Genomic DNA, 12,615 nt, shown 5'->3' with positions numbered 1-12,615 from the left:
ATTTTTTCGTGCTGTGAACGTAAGCTGCGCCCGGTGTTGAGTGCTAGGCCTACGTAGTTTGTGCCCGTCTGGCCTGACGCCGTGCAGGATTGTGCTCGCGTGTGCGGCGTGTTGTTTTTGTCGCATACGGGCGGCTGGCCGTACAACAAGTATCGCGTTATACTTGACTTATAACAGCGGACGGTACCGTTCATTACTAATTAGCATCGGCAGCGCATGTTGCTCTGCCTGGTCGAGGTACAGCCGGAGCGACGATGGTTTTTTTTTCTTTTCTTTTTTTTTTACCTGGCGTAAGCAAGCATGATTACAGCATTATTGGAGAGACGTGAGAAGAACGAAACGTTCGCGCACAGTAGTCTGAGACTGCGTAGCTTTAAGCAAAAAAAAATAGTATGAACGAACGCGAGTATTGAACACGTAATCAAATGCAGTGACTCGATTGTAGCTGCTTGTAAGAGGGTAACTAAACACTCGCAGTGTATGATTGCTTGATATTGAACTCAGTCATTGCAGAAAAGTTGGAAGTGTGTGGCCCCGCGGCAGCACTTTACGTGTTTTCGATACATTGGGAAAACTGCTCATGTGCGCTGCGTTGTATATGGTGTTGGAAGCAAATCAAAGCGGCATGAAAGAAACTGAACGCGTGGACTGAGCTCAAATTGCCTTGTATTGTGTCTGCAGTGTTGGGATTTCTCAGAAGTGTAAGCTATTAAACTTGTTTTAGTATAGCTCCATCTATTTCGGATTCCAGATCTCTAAACCAACAGTTTATCTTGCCGTCGTCTTTCAGCAGAGTTTGTGTGATGGCCTTCACCAGTAATAAAAATTTGTTAATTGCAGTTTTGTTTCATATTGGTGGCTGTGGTTTAATGCTTACATTCTTGTGCTCCTGCACTGAATATTTTAAGGAGTTTTACAACAGAGTTTACATTCAAGTTAAAAGGATTCACAATGTTTAGTGGCAGATAAACCATTGTTATTCTACAGGGTGGGGCAAATGTTTGAGAGACTTCCCATAGCGCTTTAGCTCATTTTGATTCAACACCTCTTCCCCACACTTACATATTTCTATATGCATGCACGATATCGGCTATCATGTTTCCACAACTGTCCTTTATTTCGTTCGACAAGGCTGTCTTGAACTCGAATGGTCGGTTGATAAATCGCAATTGCGAAAAAAGAGAGAGAAAAGAAAAGCACAGGGGATGTTGTTATTGCTTCAGAAATGGTGGCAAGAGTGAGAAAGGTTTCATAAAGTGGCTGAAGGTTATTTAGGTTGAAGAGCTGTAGTGATAATTGCCAACACTTCTGTAGCAAATAGAAATGCTTTACATCACCGCTTAAGAGTACCATGTCACTGATTTCCAAACACGCACTGTTGCTTCTGGTTATACAGCTGTGGTAAGAATAGAAAACAACAATGCAGCATATCAAGATGGTTTAACTTCAAGCCTTCGCAGTGTCATGGTGCTGCTTTTCAAACACGCTCTTTTGTTCCTGTATGTAAAAATTGGGAAAGTTTGCTTAGCAGGTTCCAACGCTTAGATGTTACGACTTCAAGGTGCTTGCTGTGTCACTCCTTCGCAAAGGTGGATTGTTGCTTCTGGCAAGGAAGGTACGCAAGAATGAAAGGCTCTTATACGTCAAAATGAATTCAGGCCTTCATGCTCTGAAGTCGCTGCTTCTCATGCATACACTGTTGCTTCTGGCCGTGAAGCTGCGGTGAGAGTTGAAGACACTCGTGTAATACGTTAAAATGAATTCAGGCCTTCATGCTGTTAAGTTGCTTCTTCTCATGCACACACTTTTGCTTCTAGCCAAGAAACAGCGATGAGAGTTGAAAAAAGAGTAGCTGCATACTTTATTTCTGCTTATGGAATGCCTGCTGCGAGATCAGCCCTCAGGCCTGGCATGCCCGCAAACTGCTCAGAACTATTTTGGACTGCCAAATGAGAGAGCGACTACTTTATTACACAATAATGTGAGAGTGGACCACTTGTTTCCTTGCAACTGCAGGCGATTTTGCTAACTCGAAGATGCATAGCCCACTGATACTGCAATTGATTGTCTTTCAAGGAGCACTGCAGGCAAAATAAATTTGTTTTAAGCGAAATATCATACGTTTCATAGCTCTCTCAGATTTTCTTTGATGACTAACAATGACTTGTTTGCTGAGAATTGAACCTGGTGTTTCCGTCTACTATATCCCGTCCATTTTTTCAATGCGATTGCACTCAGTTTTAATTTGCCCGTTTCTGTTGCATGTATGCACCAGTGGTAAGCAGGTACAGTAGGCTCTGATGTTGACCCGCATGCATGCATCTTTTGGCTGTGCTTGTATGCAAGGCGAAATATTTCAACAAAAAATTGAAACAGCACTAGCCGCTTGGACTGAGGCATCCTGCTTTATGTTTGGTAGCTGAGCTTTCCACCCTTAAAAGAAAGCGCACGAGTAAGTTCCCACGTCCATTAATTTACGTTTTAATGTGCCTGACCCAGTGTTAGCTTCAGAAAAATGTTTCGGCAAGCTCCACCAATTTTGTGATTCACCATTAGAGACTTCTGATGTCACACAGTGTAGTGTGGGAAAGTGTATGGGGCAGTGATACCTGGTTTCATGCTTATGGCTTTTTATGTAATGAAAAGACTTCGCTGCTGCTGTGAGTGGTATGTTTGTAATCACGACACTCTGCTACTACTTATACAGGCCAACTTGCTTTTAAACTTCAGTACACCTTTATGGCATTGTGCTTACCACCATCAGTCAAAACCACCGGCGTCGCTGCTACTGGTGCAATGGTTAGATGTGCAGATAGTACAATCTTTTCTTCAGCTAGTGGTATAATTATCTTTCTGTGTTGAAACGTATCAAAGTATTCTGTTGCTATTTCATAAGACACTGCTTTTCCTGCCATTGTTTTAAGTCCTAGATCATAAAGTTTTGAGAGCAGAGAGGGATGGGTGTCACCAAGGCCAAATTCCGCCAAACAACATTTTGGTAGCCTTTAAAAAGGCTGTTTCATCATGGTGATGGTGGAGACGGTCGAGTGCTGATGGTGGCAAACACCAGAGACGTTGTTGACCCGCTGCAGTCCAAGGATGCGGGGTCAATCCCAGCCACGGTGGCTGCTTTTCTGATGGAGGCGAAAAGCGAAAACGTCCGTGTGTCAAGATTTCGACGCACGTTAAAGATCCCCAGTTGGTCGAAATAAACCCAGAGCTCTCCACTACAGCGGGCCTCATAGCCCAGGTGTAGCTTCGGCGTGTTTAACGCCTCCAACCAAAGCGGTTGGTGCTGTAGGAATCAGCTGTGCCATTGGAAGTGCTGTCGTCGTCGTTTTCAAAGCTCATCAACAGACCAAACACCTGAGATGTCGCTGTCAGAAGCAGTGCCGTCGTCAGAAGTGCTTTCGTCGTCTTCCTCAAGCGTGATGACGATTGGGTCAATGTGGTCACTACTGCACGTCACTTGCTGAACCTTTTCCTCGAGCGTTTGCACATGCCTCACAGCCTCCCGCCAATGTTCGGCTGTGACTTCTGCGACCTTATCCTTGAGCAGCTGTTCAACATGTGTAATGTTGAATGTCGTGTTGGCTGCTGCCACAGCGTTCTTCACTTGCGCCCAGATCAGTTCAATAGGATTGAACTCGCAGTGGTAAGGTGGCAGCCTTACCACGAAAAAGCCTGCCTTCTGTGCAGCCGTGTCCACTCGGTAGCTGATGAAGCGTGGCTTCACACGAGCAACGATTTCCAGCAGCTGCTTCTTGGTAAGCCCAGCGCCGTACTGGACTCCTTTGCTGTCCAACCACTCTGTGATAGTTGCCTTGAGGGAATTCGTCGTTGGCACTGCCTCGTTCCGCCGTGAGTGGTAGGAGGCATTGTCCATCACTATGACGCTACCAGTCGGGAGCCTCTGCAGCACACCGTCAAACCAGCCTTCGAAGCGGGGGCCGTCCATTTCTTCGTGGTAGTCCCCTGTCTTTTTGCCACGGAACACGTCGAGACATCCATCAACGAAGCCATCTTTGCTGCCTATGTGGGTTACAATGACCCGCTGACCTTTACGTGACGGCTGCTTCAGTCCCGTCATCAGGCCGCGCCTGAAGACGTCTGCACTAGACTTCACAGAGGTGTCAGTCCACACAGTCGAGGTCGTGTGCCCTGCCGTCACCCAGGTCTCATCCAAGTAGAAAATCTGCCGATTTTCCGCTCGGTACTGCCGAATGTCACGCAGGTACTCGTGCCGCCATGCGAGGATGTCTTCCCGATCAAGCAGCAAAGAGTTCCGGCTTCTCTTCTCCCGCTTGAACCCGATCTCTCGAAGTAGACGACGAACAGTCCATGGCTTCAGCGACGGGTCACCTGTACGCTCCGAGAACTCCTTTGTTATCTTTGCCACCGTCGGTATTTCGTTGCGGCGAAAGAAGTCATGCACGCAGGACCTCAGCGCGTTCAACGTGAAGCTGTCGTACAAGGCACTGCGTCGCTTCCTCTCGGAATTCCGCAGGCGTTTGCGAGACGGCGTTGACAACACTCCACCAGTGGCTTGTGCCTCCTTCTTGACCGCGAACACGGTCCGCGGGCCAATTCCGAGCATATCGGCGACAAATGCGGCAGTATGTTCCACAGTGCATTTCGGCTCCCTGGCCCGCCAGAAGTTGTAGCAGTGAAAGATGATTTTCCGCGCAGTGCTGTTGAGCACATTGCCGCTCTTGTTCTTGCTTAGGGTCCTCGGTGTAGCGGTTGAAGCTCCACCAGACTCACCAGGCAAGGAAGAATCGCACGCCGATGTTACCACGTGGGGATGCATCACGGAAGAAAAGCCAGACAACGCAGAGCGCACTCACAGAAACGCACTCGGAGAGCCGAAGAGGGGACGAGCGGTGCAAGTGGTGTTGGTGCCGCACTATGCATGCGCGAATGCGTCAAAACCTGACGTAGGAACTAATACGCGCGTAACTTACCTGGGACATTTTAAAAGGAAAACGGCTAAAAACATTCCGTTATACAGAAATGTCTACTACAAAATGAAAACAATTACATACATTCTTTCTAACGCTAATTTCTTTTTTTTTGCAGGTTCGCATTTCTTTCTTTTTCTGCCGCACCACGTTTTCTATAATGTTTTTTTTTAAGTTGTTTGTGCGTACCTTCTAACTATATTGTTCTTCGTGCGGTAAAAATAATTCGATATTGAAGTAATTCCCTTCTTCGTAGTGATAATTTACATGCAAAACAATATTATCATTATGGAACCACATTCTGAATCGCGGAAGTCCCCCAAGGCAACCGTCTCACGCCCGCGGGCGGAGCTTCTCCTGCAGAGTTACCCTGTCAACAACTATAATGACAAGCCACTGATTTCTTTGGAGACGGAGAAATATTCACTTGAAAATGGGGAAGCAAAAAATGTATGTACTGTGACGGATTTCAGTGACACAAGGCCGAGCTCCTCAACAGGCCGCGCGCTAGAAACGCTTTAAATTACGAAACAATGTATTTAAAGAGATTTATTAGTTATGAGTAACACAAAACGCGCTACCGGAAGAGAAAAAAGACTGGGAACAAACGTCATAAAAATTCAAAGGCTACCATGCACGTTCTGAAGACCAGAATTCATTAAAACTATTCAGAGATATCCAGGGTAGAAGAAGGAGTTTGGGCGACCTTACGCACCTGATTAAATCTCTCGTTTACAATTTTGCGCAGCTGTTCTAGCGGCCAATTTTGTTTTCAGATCGTGCTGGAGAAACGCTGCAACAGTATATGACGACGGGTAGTCATGGAAACGTAACAAAGAAAGATTAGGCAAAGAAAAAATTTAGCTGCCTGAAAACTTATCAAACGCACAAGTGTGAAGCCAACAAACCAATCACTGTTGCGCCTTTGTACTTGTAGCTGTTTCACAGGACGGGTTTCCCTCCAAATATTCATCAAATCTCCGCTATAAAATCCATGATCTACGCAGGGGAACTCACGCTATAAAATAGCTCACGCTAGAAAATCGCTGACATACACGTATACAGCATAGGTTGAACAGCAAGTTTTAGTTATATTTTAATATGACAAAGCAGCCAAGGTTTTTTGCCATATTTGTGGTATATAAGAATACATGCGCACACGCGTCCAGGAGGATTTTATACAAAAATGTTTTACGATGCTTTGCTATTTTTCAGTCGCTCCACAAATAACTGCGCTACATGAAAATGACCAATACTGTGATAAAGTCGAGTAAAGTACGACAGAAGAGAAAGAGACGTATTCGCAGTACTCGATGTTGACAAAGATTGGCACAACATCATTCTGCATTCCTATAGCGCAAAACAGGTACCGCAAAATATCAAACGATATGATATTCTATCACTTATCATAATGGGATGTTCCCATTTGAATTTGTTCCAATTTAAACTTCCCCGAAGTACATAATAAAGAATACGCCGACCACCAGAGAAAATAAAACAACTAAAACAATGACGTTTCGGCACCCCGAACGGGAGCCTTGTTCACACAAGAGTGAGAACAAGGCTCCCGTTCGGGGTGCCGAAACGTCATTGTTTTAGTTGTTTTATTTTCTCTGGTGGTCGGCGTATTCTTTATTATGTACTTCAGTGTCATTCCCGACCAGACGGGCGTCCGTCGAAGCCTCGATTTCATTAAACTTCCCCGCTTGAGCCATCCCGTTTCAACTCGCGGAGAACGACTTTCCCTTTTAGTATTTTTCCGTTTAGCCCCTTCCGAGATAGGTACCCAGTTCGGCTCTGGGGACTCTGACCAAGGCGTGCAATTGATTGCTTTCCGAAATTCCGCGAGTCCCAAAATATCGCAGTTTACGTGTTTTAAACTAACAGGGAATCCAATAAGTGACCTTTTGGAAGTGCTGTTGCTAAGATGTCACTGTGCCAACTTTCCCAGGTCACTACCCTCTTACAAATCGGCGCGCTTCCTAAGACCCCCTCCCTCTAAAATGTGCATAAATGCAAATTTGTAGAAATTTGCGGAAAAATTTGTAGAAATGCAGACCCCTCTCTACTAAAGCCCACGCATTCTTCTGTCTATTGTTCTCATTGTGTTTTTTTGGTTGTGTTTTATTAGTTTTGAGTTACGTCCGACATAACCCACAGACAAAAATGACGCTCTGTACGACGTAACCTGAAAATTGAAGTCTAGTTACGTCCGACGGATTCTACAGTAAAAAATGTTACGGCTGACGGAACCAAAAGTATAGACCCGCCTTTGTATTCTACATGACCCTATTGTAATGGTGAACTTAGAGTACATGGCGTCGATTAAAAACAACGCACCTTTTTCTCTGTTACGCCCGACCCGGTACAGCCTTCGTGAATTATAATTGCAACCGTACACTTCCGTCTGCCTTCACGCTGGTGAAGAGGTCTGGGGCGTGTTTCTCGCATGGGCACTCCGTCAACGGTGCGGATTAGGGTCTCGTCAGTACCATGGGAGTTTAAAAGTGTTGAATTGCATCATATACGAATTCGCATGCACTTATTCACATATGCAACAGCCAAAAGAAAGCATTAACAAAAAAATTCGCCCAGTCCACGCTGTGAAGGTGGTTGGAAAGCAAAGTTTCAAACGACACCCACAACATTTGCCCATGCGACGTCACTTGAATTCACACACGTAGCTCTACAAAGGGCGAAACCAGATATTCTGCAGCCGTTATCTGGTGTAACCTCAAGCTAGCACCTGACGTGCTAGCTTGGGGTTACACCACCGCGCGACAGAAGCGCAGACAACGAAACCATTGGGCATGTGAGCTTAGTGATTCCTATTTATACCGATTTAAATTAGTTAGTTTAGTAAGTTTGAGATTCACGAGAAAGGAACTTTTATAATCGCTATTTATCAGAACCAGGGCTGTGTGAATGAGGGCTGACACTGACGTGCTAGTGAGTTCTCGTTGGCGTGCTGTTGCCACAAGCACCGACTACTTGCGGGCAGTGGGCACAGGCCAGAATCAGCAGACCCTTGCCTGGTGTGAACACGCTTTTTTTGCGATACAGGCATGAGTGAGGCAAGCTTTGAATATGCGGGTAAAGCGCATGGCATTTGAGCGTCTGCGGTGACGCGGAGTGCGTTCGTCCACTGCGTAGGCCTCGGCTAGTGATTGCTACGATTCCAAGCCGTCCTGGAAGGCTTAGCATTTTACAGCCGACAACATCGCAGAAGCGCGGTATGGAGATTATTGAGATATCGAGGATGTCAAGCATGTTGTTTTACCCAACCGAAACCGAAACTTGTTTGAATGCTAACCTTGGACATCGTCCAATCAAGGTGCATCTCATCCTGTCGTCGCAGCCTTTAGTTGGTGCGGCCGCCACAGACCGCGCATGGTAGTTTTTCTTCTTTCCCACTTTATAAAATAATTAACGACTTATCAACCGGATAAACGATGAAAAGTGGGGTAATTAAAGCCAGTCTACGCAGGGGAAGCAAATCCGGGAGCTTGACAAATTCACTTTAGGGTCCCTTTTATCATCTCAAAATATTTCCTTTTGTTGATTTTGAAATGCCCTTCATTAGTGTCCGATGTACGCCACTGCGCTTTCAAGGTGAAATTTCCTCTTAGGCTTCCTGTGATTGCTTTATTTTTCTATTGGCCCCTGATTTTCTTGTTGCGTGAACTGCCGTTTTGCTAGTATAATTATCTTCGCTCGACAAGATTGGAAGGCATTTTCATGAAGCAAAAACAGCAAAGTGATCATTATTTTTTGAAGGAAATATCGGATCTTTTCTTGACTCAAATAGTTTTGGTAGTTACCTCTGCTTCCGCTGCATTGCGGTATATATTTTATAACCGGGATGCGTTAGGGCTGCTTGTTTGTGTTCAGTCTCACTATGCTTGACTGTTAACCAAAAACAGTACAACTTCCCCGCAGACGCTGCAGTGTTTCTACCTTACGAAAGCGGAACCGTAGATAACTTCGAGTTATTGATTTTATTTTGCTTTTCTTCGTCGCAACGTAAACTCAAAATAATCGAAATTTGCTGAAATAGGAAGTTGCCTACCACGCATAGAACGAAAGCGTTCAAGCAGATTGGCTCCGAAATAACCTTGAAAGCACACATGAAAAATGTAAATAGGTGGTTTCTGCTTGCACAACGTTTCGTCTGTAATAACTCATTGTTGTGCATTATATGCCCACCTTTTTAGTGGAATAAAAGGCACTACAAAAATTATTTTACTTTTTCTTACCTGAGATCCAACTCCAAGAGAAGCTATGTACTTTTACAGTGACTGTGAAACTTGTGTTACCTTGACAATGGGGTTCCATGGAAATCGTAAGTTGTTATGCTGCAACTGTACCTTGTCCTAGTAATACGATAAGTGTTTTTGCCACTTCCAGTGACAGTTCAACAAACATAACCATCTCGTAACAAGACAGAGTAATTGCGATTATATTTCGAGATGAGACGAAGTTGGTTAACCTACGTGCATGAATAATTACCAAAGCCAGCACAAAAAGCTTGCTTGCTTTGCTTATGCAGGAAGACGCACTCCCCATGTAACTTTAACGTTCCAACTAGTGTCGAAAAAAATGAAGGAAGCTCACACTACCACGCAAGACTTGAATGTAGGGATGCTGCACGCAACCTTCACCTTCACAAAGGTTTAAGTCTATGGTTACTGGCTATTTGCTTCTTAGCTACCGCAACAACGTTTATTCCATAACTGTTGCTGTAAGTCTGAGCTTCTTTTATTTGTTTGGAAGTGTTATTCATTGGACATCACCATGAAAAGGCAGAAGCTATGACATGTCTTTTGCGGGCCGAGCAATTGTGGCCACAATAACGTTTAACGTTGGAGTCTTATTGGCCAATCTTTGTCAATCTCCATGAGTGAATATGCTCAGATCGACAAACAACGTGCGCCGGGGACGCTGGAAAGGTCACGGCGAGGCACGCACCTATGAGCGCTCTGCCTTTTCTTGTTTGTTTTTAAACTGCCGGGCGGTCGCGACAATCTTGCCAATGTCCCTAAGTGGGAATGCTTGGCTTGACAAACGTGCGCAGGGGATGCTGGGAGGTCTTCGCGAGGCCCGCATACACAAGCGCTGGCATTTTGTTGGTATTGTTGACTGCCGGGCGGCCGCGGCGAGGCCCGCGATAACGGGCATGCTCTGGGTAATTTCTTTGTATTTTTTACTGCGGTCACAAAAAATTACGCTTTGATAAACAGCGTTGTTGTTAAAAAAGAGGGAGTTCGGCCTACCTATATACGGCCACGAGACAGCTTGGGATAATGGTGATATTAACCGCACCTTTCTTCACATGGTGTACCATCCGTTTTAGAGGCATGTGTGTTCGTGTGGATCACACCATGGAGTGTTTATGTATGTGTGTTCCTACTTGAATAGGTTATTGCTTGCAGCTTCCGTTTTGGTACTTTCACTTCGATTGAACATAGCGTGCTTTTCTGTGTAAAAGGTATAGCTCGGCTGGTCTTCAGTAAGACCAGTATCTACCGTGCAATCGGAACGAGAACCATATATTTCTCTCGCTGTACATTCCTCTCAGAAATATATTGCAGATATATTTCTGAGATTAGCCATTTTCTTGTTATATACATAGGTGAATATCTCCAGGATGAATTCATCAATTTAAAAGTAGCAATAACCTGCAACTTTACGCTATACAAGAGTGGCGAATAAACGCGACACCAAATGAGGTTCGATGCAAAAACCTCGAATGACGTGACGCACCGCATATATGCAAGCGTTATTCCTTCCTCAAATTTGTGGTTCATTTTGTTTGGCTAAGCTCCTTTGAATTAAACATTGTTTAGTGTTGAGAAATCTTCAGAGAATAACCAAAGGTAGGAAATTTTTAGCACGTATAGTATTTGCATGTTATTAAAGCGATTTGCAATGCGCTGAAAAATACCCCTAAGAATAGGTTCCCCAATACGATTTGAGGCAATTCGTACTTATGTTCTTAAACCCTGTCAGTGAAATTATTATAAGTACCCGCTACGCGAAAGATGCCTAAATGAACCGAAATGTAGGGATACACAGCTCCCAAATGTCAAAGTTAAACGGTGCCCAATTTAATTCGATTTCTTCTAACTGCTACGAACTTACGAATATTCTGATTATTAATATTTTGTGCCTAACCTGTTCTAGCAGACTGCCTTCTGTGGGTCCTAAGAAAATGGAAAGACTCTGTTCCGCAGAGCTGCATTGACCACTTGGTCGCCGATTGTGATTCTGTCCTCGCACTCTCTATTAACAAGCAACTGTCACTTATTGGCTAGCATGTGCCACATTTTCCACTGTGGCAAAATTTCTTCAGAAACATGGTGTGCTTTTTGTCTGGCGGAAACGTCATAACATTGTCCGTAGGAGTTTCTGCAGAGTGTGCACATGTTTGTACTTGCAAATAAAGGCCTTTTTTGATTGCGTTAAATTCTGCGCTTGCAGTTAATAATACTTTTTAGCTGTGATGGCTACTATTTCGGTCGCATGTCCGGTTGCAAGTGTTCAAGAAATATGTTTTATGCTGCTTTAGTTCCGGCATCATCTGGCTGCTTACGCCTACATAAGGGCCAACGACTGCTCGCGGGGAATCTAAAGCTGAGGAATATACTTTAGTTAAATACTGTGACTAAAAAAGCATTAGCGCGTCTGAAAACGCGCGACAAGGAAATATTTCTTCGCATCATTTTAACCGCGGGTAGGCAAAAGTGTTGTTAACACACCAGCGGCAATGAAAAAAATTTACCGTCTCTTGAAGAGAAATTTGAGGGAAGCCCGAAAGCTTTCTAACATAAAAACTGGGTTAAAAGTGACGCAAAATTTTAGCTAAAAGTGCGTCCAACCTACGCTGAAAGTGCGTCTACGCGATCGCCAAACCGCAAACGGCCCAAATCGCGAACGAGAAACAAAGAAACAAACTGATGCGACTTTTTGTTGTGCACTAAGCAAACGCACACATGTGCGTTTACTTGGTGCACAATAATTGGGGATAATTATATCTATGTGAGAGGCAGTTGCCCTGCAGTGGGCGTAGACAGGATGATGATGGTGATGAAGCTGAAGAAGAAGAAGAAGAAGAAGAAGAAGAAGAAGAAGAAGAAGAAGAAGAAGAAGAAAAAGAGAAAGAGAAAGAGAAAGTAAAAGAAAAAGGAAAAGGAAGAGAAAAAGAAAAAGAAAAAAGAAAAGGAAAAGGAAAAGGAAAAGGAAAAGAAAAAGAAAAAGCAGAAGAAGAAGAAGAAGTAAACGGATATACAAACGATTGAAACGTATACCGATAAGTTGCTTATAAGATAAAGGTATACTATGGTCTCACTTCTTTATGAGTGATGCGTGTATTGCCTTTTCTAGAACCCTTCCTTGTCCGCCATTTTCAAGTACCCGTTTTGACACAATGGAAGCCCTGTTCGACGCACGCTGCGGGTGTACAGAGATCTTATCAGAGTTTTTCGGTCGGCGAACTGGCATAAGGGGAAATGCATTAGTTTCCTGGGGGGTATGCCGTCGATCGCAGTAAAAAAGCCTTCGCTTTAAAACTTTTTAAGTTCATTTCAGCAGCAGCCAGGGTCTAACCCATTGCCCTGAACAATAAGTTGAGTGTTGAGTGAATAATGTCCTATCC

This window comes from Haemaphysalis longicornis, unplaced genomic scaffold, assembly GCF_048455015.1.
Source record: "Haemaphysalis longicornis isolate Haplotype H1 unplaced genomic scaffold, Haemaphysalis longicornis Haplotype H1 scaffold_9, whole genome shotgun sequence".
In the NCBI taxonomy this organism is placed as follows: domain Eukaryota; kingdom Metazoa; phylum Arthropoda; class Arachnida; order Ixodida; family Ixodidae; genus Haemaphysalis; species Haemaphysalis longicornis.
Note: the sequence above shows the minus strand (reverse complement) of the source record.